Below are 23,062 nucleotides of genomic sequence, written 5' to 3'. Positions count from 1 at the left end.
GGCTGGTGGCAGGTGAGGGTGATGGCTGGTTATCTTGCACTTGAGAACATGTGGTTTTTCTCAGTGTTCTGAAGATAGGGGCTCTTTCTAATCCATTTCGCTTTCTCCTCTCAGTCATCTGAGCACAGCAGATTGTAGTAATTTGCCACTGACTTGTCCCTGTGCTATATACTGTCATATCAGTGAGTAAGAGTGATTTGTACAGCAAAGCAGTTGGTGCTGGAGACCCAGTGTCCGTACTGTACGAGGAACCTGTATTTTTACAGGGTTTGCAATAGGATTATGTAATGGCACTAGAAATTTACATCTTTTGGGGAGTGTTTCTGGACCAGGTCTAGTCTGCTCTTATGGTTTAAATGCCTGTTTCTGGTTGGAGCACATTAGGTGTCTTCTGTTTTAGTTTCACCTGAAAGGAGCCATCTTATGCCCACCAAGACCACCCCAGGATGGCAACCAAACCAGCTGGCCGAGTGTGGTAAGAAGTTTCACTTTAGAACTGAAATGGTAATGTAAATGTGCAGACACTACCATTATAAAATACTGATCTTTCTGGTAGAGTTGTGGAAAAGGTTATTTTTAAAATACTGAAAAAAAAAAAAATCTCCTTCTGGGTCTAAAAAATCTACTGTTATAGAGATGAGAAAGGTACAATACTTGAATTATTAATGAAATTAGAGGTAAGTCTAGCAAGCATAATACCACGATCCACAGCTCCTAGCACTGTTTCTCACAGGATAGGCCTTTCCAGGCACCTGCCTCCTTCTTGCTTATAAAAGGAGAACAGACAAAAAGCAATTCTTACTCTGCGTAAAATTGGGATAGACTCTAGGGAGCTGGGAATAACTAAGCTGCTGTCCCAAAATCTTCTTGCAGAGATAGAAGCAGAAGGGTGTGACCCCAACCTGGCCTTGGGTGCATGAGGTGTGCCCAAAGCCCTCAGCTGCTACTGTCCAATGAGCCTCAAGCACATTGCTGCTACCTCACCCAGCCACAGATTAAGCCCAAGGAGGAAATGCTATAAATCAGATCCAGACTGAACACAGTAGCATGTATGCCAGCATCACTCTGATGATAGAGGTGGGGAAAGCTGTGTGTCTATTAGAGCCACACAGACATCCAAAGAGGGCAAAGTGGCTGCAGTCTTTGCAAAGATTCCTGCGCAAATCTGCAGTAAACCTGGAAAAATTCATTCTGAGAAATGATCATTCATAGTTCAGTGAGATATTGTCCTGGGTTCAGCTACAGCAGTCATTGTTTCTCCTTAGTAGCTGGTGCAATGCTGTGTATTTGACTTTCAGCCTGGGAACAATGCTGATAACACCGATGTTTTCAGTTGTTGCTAAGTATTGTTTACTCCGACCAAGGACTTTCTCAGTCTTATGCTCTGCCAGGGAGGAGGGGAAGCTGGGAGGAAGCAGACACGGGACACCTGACCCAAACTGGCCAAAGGGGTATTCCATACCACAGCACGTCATGCCCAGTATAGAAACTGGGGGGAGTCACCCGGAAGGCCCAGATCGCTGCTCAGGTCAGGCTGGGTATCGGTTGGCGGGTGGAGAGCAATTATATTCTCTCCCCTTGTTATTTCCCTTATCATTATTATTATTAGTGGTAGCAGTAGTGGTTTTGTATTATACCTTAGTTACTGGACTGTTCTTATCTCAACCCGTGGAAGTTACACTCTTTTGATTCTCCTCCCCATCCCTCCGGGAGCGGGGGGAGGAAGAAAGGGGTGAGTGAGTGAGCGGCTGCAAGGTTCTGAGTTACCGGCTGGGCTTAAACCACGACAGATATCCAGGTGTCCAGGTCAATGCTTACCTGTCAGCTTTGACAAATATTTCATTGCTCATGCGAGAGACCCAAAGGAAAATCACAGATAGGGAATTTATGCTGATGGCACTGCCGGGCTTGTGAAGGAGATTATACAAGAGGTCAATAAAATGAATTTATAGTAGCATTTCTAAAGAACAGAATCAGCAGATGCATCAAAAAGTTTAATTAATGTTAAGAAGAGTTAACAGTTCTCTAGGCAAGGCAAATCATGTCTCCAAAATGTACTGGAGCATGAGAGGAAGTCAACAAGCATGTGGACAACTCATTGTGTTGATACATTCTTCTTGGACTTTCAAAAGCTATTTGAAAGAGCTTTTTAGCAAAAGCTCCTAAACCTCGAAGCTATTATGAGACAAAAAAGATGTTTCTCACCTGGATAAATGACTGTTTTAAAGATAACAAACAAAGGGTAGAAATAAATGCTTTGTTTGCACAGAAGGGAGAGGTCACTCTGGGAGATAGAAACTTGAAGACATCTCTGTGAGAGCTTGTGCTGTTCAAGATATTCACAACTGATCTGAAATCAATGATGAATTGCAGGGTATCATTGTGTGATGATCCTAAGGTGTTCATGTAGGAAAGGAAAAGGCCAGCTATGAATAGATACAGAATGAATAAGCTTCGTGTCCTGGTTTAGGCTGGGATAGAGTTAATTTTCTTCCTAGTAGCTGGTGCAGTACTGTATTTTGGCTTTACTCTGAGAACAATGCTGATGACACACCGATGTTTTAGTTGTTGCTAAGTAGCACTTACCCTGACCAAGGACTTTTCAGTCTCATGCTCTGCCAGTGAGGAGGCGCACAAGAGGTTGGGATGAAGCAGAGACAGGACACCTGACCTGAACTAGCCAAAGGGGTATTCCATACCACAGCACATCATGCCCACTATATAAACTGGGGGGAGTCACCGGGAAGAGACCGATTGCTGCGCAGAGTGTTGGCCAGTGGGTGGTAAGCAATGGTATTGTGCATCACTGCTGTTAATTGGGTTTTATTATTTCTCTCTTTTTCTTTTGTTTAAAAAAATACTATTATCATCATTGTCATCATTATCATTGTCTTTATTTCAATTATTAAACTGTTCTTATCTCAAAGCACGGGTTCTTTTTCTGACTCTCTTCCCCATCCCGCTGTGGCAGCGGGAGCGAGCGAGCAGCTGTGTGGTACTTAGTTGCCAGCTGGAGTTAAACCACAACATTTGGTAATGAAATAGAAGATGAAATGCCATGTAGGTAAATGTAAAGTGATGCACATGGGAAAAACCAACTCTAACTTTAGATCTGCAATGATGGGTTCTGAGTGAGTTGAACCATCTAAAACAAATAATTCTTTTAAAATGTCAGCTCAATGCACATTAGTGATCAAAAAAGCAAGTCTAATGTTAGGAATTACTATGAAAAGGAATAAAGATCAAATCAGAATTTATTATTATGTATAACATTAATCCACATTTTGAACCTTGTATGCAGTTCTGGTCTCCCTATCTCAATATGTATAAAGGAGAACTGAAAAATATGTACAGAGGGAGAAAGGGAAGATAGAAAAAAAAAAAGGAAGAAGGAACCGAGGGAAATGTAATGGAGATTAGAGTCATGAAGGACACAGAGAAAGTGAATAGGTCATGATCGTTCTTTGTCTCAGTATAAGAATCAGCAGCAAATGCAACTAGCAGGCAGCAAATTCAAAACTAACAAAAGGAAATATTTTTCATACATGGTACTGTTTAAGCTGTGAAATGATTTGCCACTGGGTATGTGAGATGGTAAAAATGTGCATGGGTTAAAAAAGCAACTGGGATAAAATAATGGAAGAATAATCTATTGAGGACTATTAAGTACATGCTATATATTAAGTACCTACCATTCAGTGCATTTAATAGGCTATTAAATACCACCTCTAGCTAAGTAAGCCCGCGAGCCACAACACAATGGAAGCTGGGAGAGACCTTCACAGAAATACCATTATGTGCTTGTCCTTCTCTCATGCCCGTCTTTTGGCGTTTGGACTTAGTCTCTGAAGAATTGAAGAAATGGAATTAAACAGACATTTGATCTGGCCCAACATGGTCACTCTTATGTCCAGGGCGATATTTGGAAGATGCTACCCTCACATTTTTCTTTTGGGACTGAAAGATGACAATCCAAAGGAGGACAGAAGTGGCTTGGGCCCAACCTACACCTCACCAAGGAGAAGACATGGTCTAGTGGCTGGTAAGATTTTCAATGGGCAGGACATGTCTACTCTGACAAGGGCATGTATTCTGGCACCTCTGTGGTAGGAATTCTTTTTTGGAGAGAAGCATAGCTCACAGAGAACTACTGCAGTTTTCACCTTCCCAGGCTAAGCCATGGGTAGAAACTCTGAAAGGTATGCTTTTCCTATTATATTAGCAAAGACATGGGTCTCCCACAGAAGGAATTGTGCAGCAACATATTAACTAGTTTCTCACATATTAAGTTTGTGCCTGCAAGGATGAAAGAATAGTTCCTGACAGTGCCACCACCTATATGCAAAGAGATGATAAAAAATATTTTATTTATTTTCAATATCTAGCATACTTTACATGTTGCTATTCAATACTACGTTCCAGCTGTCATTCATAAATTAGTTATATTCCCTCCTTTAATGATAGACGCACACTCCTTAACAAAAGCTGGCTGCCAAAACACTGTATTCCATTTTGAATCAATTAATTTTATGTGTACATCTAGACCCACAATAAAATATACGTAGAATAATTGTCAGCTGGAGTTGAGTTTATGTCTAACACCAAAGTAATTAAAACTACATCAGGACAGTTTTGACAGTGTACTTTATTCTTGGGACTTCTTTTCCCAGCACACCCTCAGAGGGTAATTTGATGACCAGGTAAACAATTAATCACCTGTGAATGAACTATGAAAGCTTTCTTAACAGTCCAGAGATTTCATTTCCTTAGCAAGCCCATCTGTACATAGCAACAGCAGTATTAGTTACTAGCACCACAGACACAGAATAGACATCATGTGGGAGGCGCTGGTTGGTAAAGGAGAAGAGGAGTTTGGCTCCCTTTGCTCCCCAAAAAACTCCAGTCTGCTCTGCTCTGGCCATCTGAATTGAGGAGGAAAAGTGGTGAGTTACACTATACAACACAAGTTGCTACCAGACACCCATGTTTACAAAGACATGGTTTTAAGGTTTTAATCCATCAGACCATTGTTATTTGATGACATGAAAGCTTGAAGTAGATTATATGAGCCTCTGCCTTGGTACGAAGATGCATGTACACTTGACTTGGATTCACTGAGGGAACTAGGTGGAATTCCCCTCCTTCTTGTCCTCCTGCCAGCCCCTGTTCCATGTCGCATGCTGTGCTTCTAATCCTGCAATGTGGTAGCAACTTCCTCCTCCATGTCCTCATCTGGCCCCGAATGCTGCTTGTTTTCACAAAAAGATGAAGAAAGCACTTCCGTTTTTGGCTGTTACATACGGTGGTTGCTCCCCAGTGGACTTCTCTCAAGACCACATGTAGTGGGAAAGATGGGAGGAGGACAAGCTATTCAACCAAACTGAATATGAAATGCAGCCGGCCTCTGCTTATAGCACCCTGAAGAGTCATGCTTGTAGGATCAACATACTCATGTCTGGTATCTGTATGGATGTCGGAAAGGCACCAAATTCATTACAGGTTAATGCACACGAGTCAAGACACCAATGTGCTGTGGGTGGGTAGAGGTTGTGTTGTGTCCTGGGACGCACCTGCAGCATTGTGTCATGGTGTTAGATATATAGAGTAATTAGACTTGTGAGTTGCTTGATTTATGTTCCGTTAAGCCTGTTGCTAACAGTTTGAAACTTGCTGAGTTTTTTTAGTACCGCATAAAAAGTCCTGACAGCAAAGACAGACCTTGGCCGAGCTGGGTGTCTGCACTCAAGGCTACTGGAAAGTTTGGTAACTAGGACGTGGAGATAAATATATGAGACTATCCAAGCGAAGCAGTACTCCCCAGGCGAAGCAGTACTCCCCAGGTTACTTCAAAGCAGAACCTTTAAGATAAGAAACGAAGATGCATACCAGTACCAGTCAGAAAGAGATAAGAAGAATGCTGGTGAAAGCATCATCGTTGGAACCTATCCAGGACTCAAAAGGTGAAAAGTACACAGCGAGGAAGACGTCTTACTTCATCTGAGGAAGACTACTTACTTCATCTTGAGACCCCTGCCCACGACCACCAGGAGGCACTGCGCAAGCGCAGAACATATGGAAATGACTTTTGTACTCATTATAATACGAAGCGGGGATAGGTCATGAATATGTATCAGCATAGTGGGAAAGGTGATGCATATGTAATACTTTACAGGATAAATTGTGAGCACGTTGTAACGGTCTTCGGAACCAGATTTGGGTGGGTACCCCTGGTTCCCGGGGCCTCGGAATAAAGCACCACATATAACCTCCTTAGAGTGGTTATGTGTTCTTCTCTCGGCTAACAGTTTTGGCGACCCAGATGGGACCTCGCGGGCATTGCTGAGGCGGCTCGCGCATCGATCCAGCTCCAGCCGGCACCGAGTGATTCTCGGGGAGCCATCGACCGCGACCGACCTCCGGTGCTCTCGACGGACCAACGGCATTGGTAAGAGACGGTGCTTTATTATTTGGTATTGGTACCATTTCCTGGTCTGGTAAAAGCCTGCCTGTTAGACACGGCGAAAGCTGTGCGTGGTTGGGCTACGGAGCTCCAAGGGAAGCCTAGGCGCCGTCCGTCAGACAGTGGCGAAAGCCCTGCAGGTTCGGCAACAGTGGTCTGGTCTGGTAAATTATTCGGTATATTGTTGCAGGGCAACAGTGGTCTGGTCTGGTAAACTATTTGGTATAAAGCCTGCAGGTTCAGGCAAACAGTGGTCTGGTAAAGTATTTGGTATACTTTCATGGTCTGGTAAAGTATTTGGTATACTTTCATATTTTGAAATTGAATTTGTCTGTATTAGCCTGTATTGAAATAAGCTTGGAATGTCATCAATACCAAAGTCGTCGCCGTTAGGGTGTATTTTGAGTCGTTGGAAGGAGGGACGGTTTGGACAAGAGATGCAAAAAGGGAAATTGATTGATTACTGTAATGTGTGGTGGATGCAATATGAATTAGAGGATCAAGTCCGTTGGCCGGAGAATGGAACTTTAGACTATGATACGATTATGCAATTAATGTTATTTTGCAAACGGGAAGGAAAATGGGACGAGGTCCCATATGTGGAACTGTTCTTTATGTTAAGAGACAATGATGAATGGAGAAAGGCGTGTGGAATAATGGTTGTTAGTGCAAAATCGAGTGACCAATGTAAAGGCTGTGTGGGTGAGAAGAAATGTATGGGATGCATGGCTGTGAATAATGTTTTGCTTTCCGGACCTTGTGGAGAAGGTACGGCGCGGCAGGAAGAACGGGGCGACTTCCAGGGCGCAGCCTTTACCGGCGGAAGCCCCCACCTTGCCGCCCAGTCCCACCGTGCTCCGCCGGGACACGCGGTGGCGGGTGCGCCCAGGGACACGCCGCCGGGATGGAAAAACCCCGAGCGGCTGCGGCGCGGTGATGTCCCGCGACCGGTTTGCATTTTCCCATTGAAAGCGCCGGGGATGCCCGGTGTCGCCGGTGAGGAAGAGGGGAGGTAAACACAGAGGCGGCCCCGGCGCGGGAGGCGCCGTCCGGCGGTGTGACAGTCGCCCGCCGGTGTTGCATCAGTCTGCGCCCCGCTATCGGGGGTGGGGGGGGTGTCGGGAGGGCGCGGCGGTGCCGGTAGCTCCGCCGTGTCCGCGGCGTTCGGAGCAGGCCGTGGCAGCGGCAGCGCTCACGTCCCGTGCCCCGTCCCACACACACTGCGCCCCCCCCCACCCCGCCGCGGGTCCCACCTTTGTCCGCGCGCGCCCCCCCGCCCCGCGCGCCTGGGCCACGTGACGTGTCCGCGGCGCGGCGCCGGCTGCGGCAACTGACGTCGCCTCCCACCTCCGCAGGCGCGGCGAGCCCCGCCGCCAAGGACAAAAGAGCGGCAGCGGCAGGATGAGCAGCGCCGAGGTGGGCAAGTTCAACATTTCAGAAAGATGATGATGATTCTGATTTGTTGATAGCCCCACCAGCCCCGTCAACCCCACCTGCTTTAAGAAGCAGGAAAGTAAGGGATGACAGTGATGATGAGAACCTAGAAGTAAATAAAGGATGTGAATGTAGAAAAGAACGGGAATGTCCCTTCACCCCGGTTTCACATCGGACCCGACAGCAAGATATGCAGGGTAAAGAGGCAAGAATTCAAACGTCTAGTGTGTTATTGGCGCCGCTCCATCAGGGAGTAGGTACAGAGGGACCTGTGTATGTTAAAGTTCCTTTTTCTCCGGGAGATTTGGTGCTTTGGAAACAATCCACTGGGGCTTATGGCAAGAACAATAAATTGGTCAAAGTTATATAATGTCAGACAGGAAAGGACAGAATCTCCGTCCGTGTTTTTGGAGCAACTTAAAGAAGTGGCCAGGAAATATACGGATCTGGATGTAGAAACGGAACAGGCTAAGGCTCAGCTGGCTCTAATTTTCCTAGGGCAATCTCAGGATGATATCAGGAAGAAATTGCAGAAATTAGAGGGTGCTGAGTTACGTGATTTAGCTAAGCTGCTGGAAACAGCTTGGAAAGTGTATAATAACCGAGAAAAAGACGGTGCTCAGAGGCAGCAGCGAAATTTATTGGCTATAATACAAGGCAGAGGACAAGGTACCCCAGGTAATAGGGGAAGAGGTAGAGGAATAATGCGTGGGCGAGGAAGAGGATTTGGAACATTTAATAATCCAAGGTCAGGATCAGGCAGATTAGGCATTAATCAATGTGCCTATTGTAAACAGGAGGGGCATTGGAAAAATTAATGCCCTCAGAGACTGAGACAGAACCCGCAATCTGGATACTCCTTCGGGAATCCGAGGTGGCAAAAGCCATGGTTCTGGGAGAATATGGGAGTCAGAGCTGACTAGAATCGGAAAAGGGTGAACCACTAGTGAAAATAAGGCTGGGGGGAGAGGAAGTACAATTTTTAGTCGATACTGGTGCAACTTATTCTGTGTTAAATGACCTGTATGGGAAAATAGGGGATAAGACTACCACCGTAATAGGGGCCACAGGGAGAGAGGAGGTGCGGCCATTCATGCGACCCCTGGAATTACGGTTTGGGGGAAAGGAATTGATACGTGAGTTTCTATACATGCCGGACTGTCCTGTTTCCCTGTTGGGACGAGATTTATTATCAAAATTAAACGCTAAAATTATTTTTGAAAATGGGGAATTGATTATGCAGGTACCGGAATCACAATCCGGACAGATACTAGTGTTAAAGAACAGTCCAAATGCCCGAATACCTAGGGAAGTAGAGGAAGCAGTGATTCCCACAGTTTGGGAGACAGAAATTCTGGGAAAATCAAAGATGGCTCAGCCGGTAGTAGTGGAATTGAAAGAAGGGGCAAGACAGGTACGGATAAAACAATATCCCATAAAATTGGAGGCACGATATGGGATAGTTAAAACAATTGAGAAATTTTTAAAGTTTGGAATTTTAGAAGAATGTGAATCAGAATATAACACACCAATTTTTCCAGTAAAGAAACCGAATGGTGAATACAGGTTAGTACAGGACCTAAGGGCAATAAATGAAATAACAAAGGATATCTATCCGGTAGTGGCTAATCCATATACATTGTTGACATCTGTAAAGGAGAAATATAAATGGTTCACAGTAATTGATTTAAAAGATGCTTTCTTCTGCATCCCCCTTGACAAAGGTAGTAGGAAACTCTTTGCCTTTGAATGGGAAAACCCGCACAATGGACGTAAGACTCAGTTAACCTGGACGAGACTCCCACAAGGATTCAAGAATAGCCCGACGCTTTTTGGAAATCAGCTGGCGAAAGAATTGGAACTCTGGGTAACTCAAAGGAAAATTCAGGTACCAAGAACACAATATCTCTTATTGCAATATGTAGATGATATATTCATTGCAACTGAACAAGAATCACTGTGTGTACGAGTAACAATAGAGATCCTGAATCAATTGGGACTAAATGGGTATAAGGTTTCGAGGGAGAAATCCCAGATTGCCTGCACTACTGTAATGTATTTGGGCTGTGAAATCTCCCAGGGACAACGGAGGTTGGGAATTGATCGTATAAAGGCAATTTGTGCTATTCCAGAGCCTCGGAATTTACATGAACTGAGAACATTCCTTGGAATGGCGGGTTGGTGCAGGTTATGAATATCGGACTATGGACTGATAGCTAAACCTTTATATGAGGCACAGAAATCTCAGACCTTCATTTGGGAAGGGTCCCAAAAGGAAGCTTTTAAGAAGCTAAAAGAAGCGTTAATAAAAGCACCCGCCCTGGGATTACCGGATTTAACCAAGGACTTCCAGCTGTTTGTGCATGAGAGACAGAGATTGGCATTGGGAGTTCTGACGCAGAGACTGGGAAGCTGGAAGCGACCAGTGGGATACTTCTCCAAACAGCTGGATCCGGTAAGTGCTGGATGGCCATCGTGCCTACGAGCAGTAGCAGCAACAGTGACATTAATACAAGAAGTAAGAAAATTGACCTTAGGAAAACATATTGATGTATATGTGCCACACATGGTAATGACTGTCTTAGAACAAAAAGGGGGGTACTGGCTATCCCCAAGTCGGATGATGAAATACCAGGCAGTATTAACTGAACAAGATGATGTGACTCTAAAGACGACTAACTTGTTGAATTCAGCAGCTTTTCTAGGTACAAACACAGAGGACGGCATATTAGAACACGATTATGTGGAGACGATTGAATATACATATGCGACGAGGGCCGATTTGAAGGATGCCCCACTTGAGCAACCTGATCAGGAACTTTTTACTGATGGAAGCAGTTTTGTGGAAGGTGGGGTCCGTTATGCTGGGTATGCAGTAACTACACAAAACGCCCTAATAGAAGCAAAAGCTTTGCCCCCAGGGACTTCAGCACAACGGGCAGAGATAATAGCTCTCACCAGAGCTTTAGAACTGAGCAAAGGAAAGCGGGTAAATATATGGACTGATTCGAAATATGCATTCGGTGTGGTCCATATACATGGAGCTCTATGGAAGGAACGAGGGCTCCTGTCCTCACAAGGGACAAATATAAAATACTAAAGGGAAGTTCTGAATTTAATAACTGCTGTGCAATTACCAGAACAGGTGGCTATCATGCACTGTAAAGCGCATCAAGGAGGAAGTTCTAAGATAGCCGAAGGAAATACATTTGCGGATCGGATGGCTAGACGAATTGCACGACAGGTACAGACAGTTATGGCTCTGATACCAACGAAGGTAAGCCCATTACAGAATTATATGAACCAAAAACCAAGATATTCAGAAGAAGATGTTAAATTGGCTGAATTAGTAAAGGCTCGATTGAACTCGGAAGGATGGTACGTAACCACTACTGGACAAGTGGTGGTACCACCTGCTATCATGCGAACGATTCTACAAATTGAACATCAAAAATGTCATTGGGGGGCAGAAGCATTGGTAACATATTTAAAATGAGGAATGATCTCTACACAGATGTTAACAATGGCAAAATCCATAGGATCTAAATGCGAAATTTGTTTGGAAAACAATCCAGTAGTCAAAAGGAAAGTAGAAATGGGAAATATCAGAGTAGGTATAGAGCCGGGTGACTATTGGCAAATTGATTTTGTGGAATTACCCAAGATACAGGGATATCGATACTTGTTAGTAGGGGTTGACACTTTTTCTGGATGGCCAGAAGCCTCTCCCTGTCGCACCAATCAGGCTAAGGAAACAGTGAAATGGTTGTTGAAAGAGATCATCCCTAGATTCGGAGTCCCGTTGGGTATATCATCAGATAGAGGACCGCATTTTACATCAACTATAGTTCAGGAAGTCAGTAAACTGTTAGGAATATCCTGGAATCTTCATACCCCATGGAGGCCACAGTCCAGTGGACAGGTGGAAAAGATGAATCAAACAATTAAAAGACAGATAAGCAAAATATGCCAGGAGGCTAAAATAAAATGGCCACAGGCATTACCAATAGCCCTTTTAAGGATCAGAATTAAACCTAGAAGTGGAATGATGGTAAGCCCATATGAGATCCTGTTTGGAAAGCCATATGAGGCTCCCCAGCCAAACCCACATGTACATATCAAAGGAACTCAGGATGTACATAATTACGTGTTATCTCTCAGTAGAACTTTGATCCGGTTGCGTAGTGCCCTGATCTGGAACCGACCGCTCTCGTTGGAGACTCCAGTACACGAGATCGAGCCAGGAGACCAAGTCTACGTTTGTGATTGGAGCGAGGAACCACTTAAGGAACGGTGGAATGGACCGTACCTGGTGCTGTTAACTACCTTCACCGCTGTAAAAGTGGAAGGAATTAACTCCTGGATTCACTACACTAGAGTGAAGAAAGTCCCGAAACATTGGGAATCAGAAGCCTTAGGACCTACGAAGCTGAGACTGAAATGCAGATAAGATGTCGTGTTATATGTATAGCACTGTAATTGTGATTTGGTTAGTCTTACCTATAATAATTGTTGGTTCCTTAGAAGTTTCATTAAAAAGGGAGGTGGTGACGTATATTGTTGGACAAAATGCCACTCTGTCTTGCAGGTTTACCGTGCCAATGGGAGGAGAACTAATAAGGGTTATCTGGGAAAAGGAATCGGAAAGTTTTGAAGTACCTGAGATAATTTTCGACAGCAAGGACAAAGGATTAGTAGGGCATGAACAGGAGTTGCAGGAAAATTGGCAATCTAGAAGTAAAGTAATGAACAGGCTCTGGTCGCGAAATCTTACTGAAGGAGAGACTAAATTAAGGATAGCCAATCTGACTGAACAAATGCGGGGAAAATATCGTTGTCTGGTCAAGACAAACAATAGTATAGACTACGGTGAGAAGATAATATACATTACTAAAACTAGAATCAGACGAGCTATAAAACCGGCCGAATCACCCCAGATAATTCAGGTACCCCAGCGTGATCCGGAAGAAAATCTAATGATAGGATTAATCAAAGATTTTGCAAAAATGCAAAATACAAGCAGAATAACGGCATGCCTCCCAATACCAAAAGCAGCTGGAGAACCGATTGAGTGGGGAATAATAACAATACCACTCCCAGAAGAAGACAAGACAGTTAAGTGTCAGGAGATAGAGGTGATAAAAAACGTAACAAAAACAGAATATGACAGAAAGGGACTCATGGGCCCTATATTAAAATCATGGTGTGAACAGCAATTAAACTTTCAATTCACACAGAAAGGACCAGGAGTAGGTGAATGTTTATATGATGAAAAAATTGAAGTAAAAACACAGACAAAAGAAATAACCTGGAACTGTCAAACAAAGGACAATTTGGAACAAAATTGGGATACAATTTGGTCACTGAGTATTGTACAAAAATTTCGGTATGGTGGAAACACATCTTGGTGTCTCAGATGGTCAGGGAAATATAATATAGCAGGAAATACGAACCTGTTGTCATTAGACAGAGTCAGTCTAGATACTGTTAAAAATGTTCCTTGGTGGAATTGCACCAGAATAATGGATTGTGATACTGATCCAGAAAAGATTGCAATGCCCCCAATTAGAATTGCTTTAAAGGTAGGATGTGCATGCCGAGGATTTAAAGTTGGAGGAAAACCGATACAAGCCCCGGCTGATGGAATAAACTGCAGACATTTGATGATACACAGCATGGGACATCTTGTTTGGGCACTCAGTGATGGTACCTGGACCACTCACCTTCCAATAACAGGGCCAGTGCGGGAAATTACCTTAGGACTCCCCACTTTATGTCCAATCTGGAAACGTTCCCCATTCAGGGGCAAACTAGAAACTTTGCAGATTCGAACCAAAAGAAGTATTGACGATGATATAGACAATATAGATGACACTTGGCAAGAGCCTGAGACAGGAGTGAAAGTAGGATGGGCACTTGAATCCCTTTTTGCTCAAATAGCTGCATATCGCAATAGGGAAGCGATTTATAATTTAATTGGACAAACTGAGAGATTGGCCAAGGTGACTAAAAAAGGCTTTAGGGATCTAAATTTGCAATTACAGGCAACAACCAAAATGACTCTGCAAAACAGAATGGCATTAGACACATTGCTGTTAAAGGAACATGGTGTTTGTGGATATCTCAAAGATAGAATCGATCACTGCTGTGTACATATACCAAACGTAACTGCAGATATAGAATATGACATTGCTCAATTAGGGAAAATTGAAGAGGAGGCTGACAAGGAAAAGGAAGAAATAAGTCAAAATTGGGTAGGAGCATTATTTGATGGATTGGGAATTCACCTTACTGGGTGGATTCATTCCCTCATAGAGACAGTGTGTACCCTATTGCTTGTGTTCCTCGTAATCTATTTGGTATATTTTTGCATTCGAAGAGAAATAACCCGGAATACCAGTTGGACACATAAAATCATTGGAGCAGTGACACGAGAATATCCACGACACCCAATAACTCCTCCTCTTACCTATCAGGAAACTACTACATGAGTGAAAATACTTGCAAAAGATGAAGTATTTTCAAAGGGGGGAAATGTTAGATATATAGAGTAATTAGACTTGTGAGTTGCTTGATTTATGTTCCGTTAAGCCTGTTGCTAACAGTTTGAAACTTGCTGAGTTTTTTTAGTACCGCATAAAAAGTCCTGACAGCAAAGACAGACCTTGGCCGAGCTGGGTGTCTGCACTCAAGGCTACTGGAAAGTTTGGTAACTAGGACGTGGAGATAAATATATGAGACTATCCAAGCGAAGCAGTACTCCCCAGGCGAAGCAGTACTCCCCAGGTTACTTCAAAGCAGAACCTTTAAGATAAGAAACGAAGATGCATACCAGTACCAGTCAGAAAGAGATAAGAAGAATGCTGGTGAAAGCATCATCGTTGGAACCTATCCAGGACTCAAAAGGTGAAAAGTACACAGCGAGGAAGACGTCTTACTTCATCTGAGGAAGACTACTTACTTCATCTTGAGACCCCTGCCCACGACCACCAGGAGGCACTGCGCAAGCGCAGAACATATGGAAATGACTTTTGTACTCATTATAATACGAAGCGGGGATAGGTCATGAATATGTATCAGCATAGTGGGAAAGGTGATGCATATGTAATACTTTACAGGATAAATTGTGAGCACGTTGTAACGGTCTTCGGAACCAGATTTGGGTGGGTACCCCTGGTTCCCGGGGCCTCGGAATAAAGCACCACATATAACCTCCTTAGAGTGGTTATGTGTTCTTCTCTCGGCTAACAATGGTGGTGGAGGAATTCCAGCATGCAACAAGTATGCCTGAGATTTAAAGAAGTATGTAGGAACTTGGTCCTCCACAGAACTTGGACAAATGCGTATTGCTTCCCTGCTGCAATAAGGGGAGTACCTAGTATTGCAGCCAGAGCACAGAGGCTTCGGTCCTGGATTTTCTAGCTTGAACAAAACTAGTCCTGGTTTTGGGGTAGCATATCCCAATTCCCTCCCTCTAGTTTCTCTCCTTCCTGCCACTGTCAGAGAAGCATTGCAGGGAGTAAAGTAGGGAACAGGTCCCTGGAGACCCTGGGATAAACAGAGCATAATGACAGAGTCCTTGGAGAGAACTGTGTACAAATTCACCTTTATCCTTGAAGGTGGGTACTGGAAACTGTTGAGTACTGAAGAGGAAAAAGACTGGTGAGCTTTGTTTTGTTTAGAAAAGTGTATTTGAGCAGAGATAAGCAGAAAGGCAGTTTTTATCATGGGAATGTAATTATCAAATATAATTATTACCTTTCCAAAACCAGAACTTCATAAAATTGTATTGGGCTTTTTTTTTTTTTTTTTTTTTTTTGGTTACTAGACCATGGACCTGCACTTCTAAAATTTGTGACTAATTGCACTGTGGACAGTTTAAAACACAAAGCCATGCAAAAATTTGCTGAAGCAGAATTTGTAACAGGGCTTTTTGCTGCTACAGCAGCAGTTAGCAGAAGTTGAGAGAGCTTAACCCAGCCTGGCAGTGCTTCTGCGAAAAGTCACTGCAATGCAGACATACTCAGAAGGAACAGGAAAAGAAGGAGTGGCTGTGGATGATGAAGAGGAGTTAGAGTCTATCCCACATGCCAGAGATTTGCTATGATGCAATTGCTTAAAACCCAGTATTTTCTGAGGTTTTTCCCAGACATGTTCCTCATTTTTAAGCACTGCAGGCAGCTGGCTTTTGCGCCCCTTTCTGAGGTAGACAGCAGCAGAGGAGCTCTGGCTGGGTACAGCTTGTCCCCACTGGTGCATCTAATCCAGCCTGGAGAGGGGCCAAGCAGAAGTGATAGCTGAGGGCTCAGGGGCCTCGGGTGGAAAGAATGCAATGAGCAGAGAAGGCAGGTTTCTGTGTGTGGCTGGGTCTCTGCGAGCTTCACTCTGTTTTATTAATTGGCTGTGTAAAGGGGTGCCCTATTAGGACAGCCTTAAAGGAGACGTAGGGTGGTTTAGTCTGCCTTGAGAAGATGCTCAACTGGTTTAAAGTGCCTACATTGTTCTGGTTTAGTCTGGGATAGAGTTATTTTTTTCCTAGTAGCTGGTACAGTGCTGTGTTTTTGGATTTAGGATAAGAATAATGTTGATAACACACTGGTGTTTTAGTTGTTGCTGAGCAGTGCTTACACTAAGTCAGCTTCTCATACTGCCCTGCCAGCAAGGAGGCTGAGATTGCACAAGAAGCTGGCAGGAGACACAACCAGAACAGCTGACCCCAACTTTTGTATGTTCTTCTATCATCATTATTATTTTCCCTTCCTTTTCTGTCTTACTACACTGCCTTTATCTCAACCCACGAGTTTTACCTTTTTTCTAATTTAATGCTTCATTCCACGGGGAGGTGGTGAGAAAATGGCTGTGTGGTGGTCAGCTGCCTACCAGCTTAAACCAGAATACTTGTAAACCACCATAAATCAGCAAAACAGAATAGGGAAACAAAACCCTTTCTCCCCATCCTGCTGATGAGGGCACTGAGGTCAGAAACTAACTGCCTAAGGGAGAACTGTACCAGATAGAGAAGTCTAAGGGTTTTTATATGTTTGAAAAAATTTACATTGATTTGTATTGTTAAAATTCTAATGTGCACAAATAAAGGATCAGTATGCTCTCTAGTTGTGTAGGCTTTTTGTGTCTTTTGGGGCAGAAACCCCAGAGATTTCTTTAGAATAATAAAACAGAAAAGCAAGGAAGATCCAGAAATTAATTATTTCTTTATGAGGACTTGTTAATTAGATCTTAATTAAGATGCAGTATAAAAAGAGTTTGCAGTGTACCCACATCATTTATTTACTGAAAGCTGCTTCCCTAGTTAAAAATGTGCCCTGGCTTTTGCTAGGATCGAGGGTTTGGTTTGTTTTCCTAGTAGCTGCTGCAGTGGTGTGCTTTGGCTTTAGTCTGAGAACAGTGCTGATAACACACTGATGTGTTAGTTGTCCCGGAAGGCCCAGATCGCTGCTTGGGTCGGGCTGGGTATCGGTCGGCGGGTGGTGAGCAATTGTATTGTGCGTTGCTTGTCTTTCTTGGGTTTTATAGCTCTCTTTCTTTTCCGCATTATTATTTCTATTATCATTATTATTATATTTTACTCTATTTCAATTATTAAACTGTTCTTATTGCAACCCAAGGGTTTTACCTTTTTCCAGTTCTTCTTCTCATCTCCCTGGGGGTGGCACGGGGAGGGGGATTAAGCGAACAGCTGTGTGGTACTTAGTTGCCCAGTGGAGTTAAACCACGACAAAATGGCAGAGGAAAACATTTATATAGTCACAGTGTTAAAACTCCTTATGTGCAACATATCCTGATGGGTAAAATCGCTGTACCTTATCTCGACAATATGAAAACAGTTGTTCGTCATCTCTTGGAAGACAGAGCTTCCTTCTCTCTAAAGAGAAGCATTTTAAGTATAAAAGAAAAACTCATTGTAATTTATAAATAAAAGCCAGATATTTTCTGCATGGATCATTGTATTTAGATGCAAATGTAGCCTTTGGATCGTGCTCCATTAGATGTACAGGGTAGTGCTTCTGAAAGGATATTGCTGATTTCTGCAATATTCAATTTATATAATATGAATTAAAAAGACAACCCTACAATGGTCAGCTAGTACTGTGGTGTTACAGGCATTTAAACTCACTGCTAGATGTCTTCTTTTGAGTTCAGTTTGTATACTTCACTGAGTCCCTCGAATGGACAGATACACAATATTCATGTATAGTAGAGGCGTATTATTCACTTTGTGTAGATGTCTGATTCATAGCAGAAATTAATTTCTGACTTATTTGGAATTGTAAAGCACAGTCTCTTTGCCAGTTAATTGCTGCACTAGCTTATGCTTCACACCATACGGAAACACCCTTTTAAATATGCAAAGAAAAAAAGCTAAAAATAAATCACAGCTGCTGTTAGATGGGGGTCTAAAGATACGGCTGAGGCAGAAGAAGAAAAAAGGAACCATCTTGGTTTAAACACAACTAAACTGCTGTTAATGCTGAGAAGTTCATTCTCTGTTCTCCAAATCAATATTCATTAATAGCATCCAGAACAGAGAACTTTGAATATAAAACACTGAGATAACACCAGTAATTACAACATGCAGTTTCATAGCTCTAATATTTCTGTACTCTCAGCTACTTTAATGATTGCTGTAGTAATTTGTATTGGGCTTATAAGGATCAAGTTATACCAACACATGTTTCTTACTGGTATGTTCAATTTAAGTCCAGACCACAACCTTATCTTACAACATAGGGTTCTGTAGGTGGAAATGAGTTTTATCTTTGCAGCAGTAATTGCTCCTGACCAGTAATGGTGCCTTGACCGCATCCACACAAGATCAAATGAATATATTGAGCCCTGACGCATTATCTTTGATTTCCTACAGCCAGCAAAGTACAAAAATCTAAGAAACACTTTACTATGTTGTTCATGTTATCCAGAACAGATCTATGATGGAAATCTCTCATTTGTTGTACAGTCCCAGTTATTCTGCATAATGAGGATGAGGATGCAGGGCTGAGCCAGGGAGAGGAGTGGCACAGTGTCTTGTGACAGCTGGGCAGGCACGTCTGGGTGTGCACTGCCTGTAAGGGCAGCCTTGGTAATGCTGGCAGGTAGGACAGTGTAAGCTGGTGTGGCAGAAATGGTCTCGCTAGGGAAGGGTTATTTTTAATTCTGATAATTTCCCTGGTCCATCTGGCTGCCTGGTCCACCCCTATCTGTGATCATGCTGCTGAGGGGATGTCAGGGCTAAGACTGAGAGAGGGAAGAGGCAACTGCTTAAAACAGCCTCACCATGGAGGAAATGGTTTGGGACCTCCCATGTACTCAGTCATTCTGCTCTTCCTCATTCTCTTTCTTCAGACCCACCTGATACTACTGGGAAAGCGAAAGCAATCCCTCACAGGCAGAAAAAGAGAGAGCTCTTGCAGAGAGAATAGTTTCTGGGAAAGCATGTTCTGGAAACTATCTTGGGAGCTAAAGAGGGGCATCAGCAAGTTCCAGATTAGTGAAAAATGCATGCAAGTGTATAATGGGAACAACTTGGCACCAACAGAGCAGACTCCCATACGAATACCTGCTCCTGCGCTTCCTTAAGTTGGTAACAAAACTGACATTACCACTTGCTTCCATAGAGTGTACCACCAACAGAAATTTTAAAACTTCCAGTTTTACACAGTTTTACACAGTTCAACGTCTTTCGTGTGTTTGGAGCAGTCTTCAAAGTAAAATTGCCTGCTTGCAGCAGAAAGCAGCACTAGACCCACCTGAGACAGGCTGCACCTCATAAAGCCAAGCCAGCAAAGCGGCTGGTTTACAGACCTAAGAGACTCACCTGCAAAAATGTCAAGATGTGTTACCAAAATGATAAAAGATTGGTGGTTAGTGGACTCCTCCAGGATGCACGTGTGATTGCAGGTAAGGAAGTTAAAGCAGGAGTGCATGAAAAAAAATGTGTCCTCAGTATCATAGTGAAGAGCAGGTGCTTGGGCAGTATTTTGTCCCTTGCAAACAGACACCTGTAAGGCTGTCTGCCTGCTGGAGTTCACTGCTTCAAAACCTTCACATTTTCAGCTGGATTGCAATGAATGATTTTCCAAAGTAGTCTCTATCCTACTTGGCAAGTACTTAGCAAGTCTCATCTCTTTGTAGTGAGTGGGATTACTGTGGATCATTGCATCCCCCATTGCAGAAGGTGATCCCATGTCACCCCATGTCACTTCACTCTTCGTTCCCAACTGTGTTACTGATTCCTGTCATGAAACAGGGCTGCAGGCAAGTGCTGTCCTAGAGACAGGAACTGAGGCAGGCAGTTTGAAAACTGCTGGCAGAATCTTCTGCCCACGCTATTTCCTGGTTCTAAACCCAGAACTTATCCTTTGGATGAAGGATGCAAATCACCATTTGTGGGAAAGCCAAATTCTTGATGTCCATTTTAGGCTTCTGCTCTGAGAGTTGAGAGTGCACTTACAGCCTTCCCTGGGGCCCTGACTGATACAAGCCTCATACCTGAACTGAGGTGTGCTCAGCCCTCTACCTGGTGTGACTTCCTTGCTTGACCCAGACCTGTCTCAATACAGGTGTGTCTGGTGAACCCTGGGCTGCCTTTGAGCGCATCCCCATCACTGGCCATGCCCTCTTCTCCTTGCTGGGCGTAGGGGGACAGCACCCCCTATCCATGAAACACTGCCTGGCTGTCTAGGCTGGCACCCCCAGCTCTCTGCTTCTGGGCAATGCTATTCCCTCTTTTTCTCTGCAGGACTACTGTGGACTCTGCCCTCTGGAAAAGCCTGTGTTGCTGTCAGTTTCAGAGGGTTCCAATAAATGCACCCTTGATTCTGCTGCGAGAGCTCTTCACATCCTTCCCAGCCAGAACTGGCATCAGTTACCAACTGTGATGGTTGCTCATTTCACATCCATACTAGTACCAGAAAACGAATGATAAAAACCTTGCTCTGGCAGGCATCAAGCAGAGCTAGAAAGCATATGTGCAGTTTGTTCCAGAGACTCCTCCACAACTACAGCAAATGGTTTTATTCTGTCTTTAAGGATTTTCTTCATCCAAGGCACTGTGCAAGCCATGACAAATGAGTCACTCCTTAACAAACAATTTGTATCAATTAATGATATTTCACTTCATAGTGACAAGCCTCAGGGCTTTGGTGGTTAATATGATGTTTTCTAATTATCCCTTCAGACATACTCAGTCTTTTCTAATCGGGAGAGATGACCACCGGGACATGTGTTTGTCCTACTTGCTTTTCTTGTAATGATTCCACACAATGCCGGCATGAACCTGGCTGTCAGCAGAGTCTCCTCCTAGCTGCCATATAGGATTTTCCCTGGACCCTGCAGCTGAATTAGCCAAGCAGCCAGCCTGACCATAACCAGCCCTCATGTCCAAACTGGTGCTATCACAATTCAGGGCAGGCATGCCAGATTTTTAGGATCATATTCTGGTGTCCCTACTCCCATGGTGCACATCGCACTCAGTGCAATTTGACTTAGTTCTTAGCCCTCCAACATCTCAAACTAATGTGTGGTCTCCTCACTGCTGTCTGTTTCCACTGCTGAATTTAACAATATGGGGCAGTAAATGGAAAAGTTACTTCTCACTTATTCAAATATGGATGAAAATGAAGAGTGTGAAACTTGGAAAAGATCTTTAGAGGACAGCTGGGGCAGGCCATGACATGAGACCACCTCGGAGAGGACATGGAGACCATCTGGGAGAGTACATGGAGATAGGTGATGCAGGCTGCAGCCTCTCTGGATACTCTTCTGTGCTCCCCAGGTCACAGGGACAAGGACATAAGTAAGCACAGACTTCTGTTTCTTCATGGTAGGACAAAAGGACTGCAAGGGAAATATCTGCAAGGACTGCAAGGGATCGCCAGGCCCTGTTCCCTGCCCTCATAGGCAAGCATGTCATGCTGTTCTTCTTTCAAACTTAATAAGCACTGCCTAAAAATCTTTTCCTTTATGTCATTCTTACTCTACTCAAATAGCTGCTTCAGACAGGACTGATTTAGAGAAGAGGAACACCTTTTAATTCCCAACCTAACTTTTTTTTATATCTAGCATGAAAACGTTAGCTTGTGCCAACATTTTCTTTTCTCTGAAGTGTTCCTGTTCTACCTCTATTGTACAATTGGTGTACTTCCCTTCCTAACCTCCCCCGTTATTAGGATGACCAAGTTAAGAGCTGCCAGCCTTCTGTCATCAGAGAGACTGCCCGTTCTCCTGCCCCTCCTGCCTGTTTCACTTACTGTCCAGTAAGCACAGTGTAAGAAACCGTCCCTGAAAACACTTCCTGCAGCCTCAATTGCTTTTTATATGACTGTCTCCCATGGTGGTTCACAGTCATTCTCCAGTCAGTTGGCAACACATCCATTCCTCTCTGGCTGACAACAATAAGGTCCTTGCTGTGACACAATTCTCAAATGTATAGTCTTCATTTTATTGACATTCATCCTGTTTCTACTACTGCATTACTGAAGTTCATTGGGTAATTCCAATAGGATATCCAAGCCTCCAAACCTCCTCTCTTTTCATGTTACCACCCAGCTTCATGTATTAAAAAATCTCACCAACATTACTCTTATTTGTGCTGAAATCACTAATGGAAATATTAAAGAAGATAGATCTTCAGATTGAGGAATTTCCACTACTAACATTTCCCTGATTTCACATTTGCAGTTACCCCTGCTCCGTTTACTCTGCAGACCCTAGGTAGCTAGGACTGACAGAAGAGCTTGTGCACACTGAGCAGTATCTTCATTGAAAAGATACTGTGCAAAGTACATGCAAAGGCAGCAGCACCAGCCCACACAGACTGCAACTGAGATCTGGCAGGCAGTGACTTTGTTACAAGCCATCATCAAGTCAGTCTGATGCCAACCAGTATTGAACAATTGATATAGTGGTGGTGGAAGTTTGTGAGGTAATAACTAATGTATTGTGGCTGCAAAATGGTTGATTTTCCTATCACCCGTACAGTGATATCCAGATTGCAGAGAGAACAGTCCCAAAGTGCCAATAATGGCATTTGTAAACATTCCTTTCCTATACGCACAGTGATTGCACTACTCAGGCTCTTGTGGACACATCAGTGTGAATGAGTAAGACTGCTGAGGATGGCTTATTTGACCAGGAGGGCAAATTCAGCTG

Source organism: Strigops habroptila, chromosome 1 (assembly GCF_004027225.2).
Source record: "Strigops habroptila isolate Jane chromosome 1, bStrHab1.2.pri, whole genome shotgun sequence".
NCBI lineage: Eukaryota > Metazoa > Chordata > Aves > Psittaciformes > Psittacidae > Strigops > Strigops habroptila.
This window is presented reverse-complemented; position numbering follows the sequence as displayed.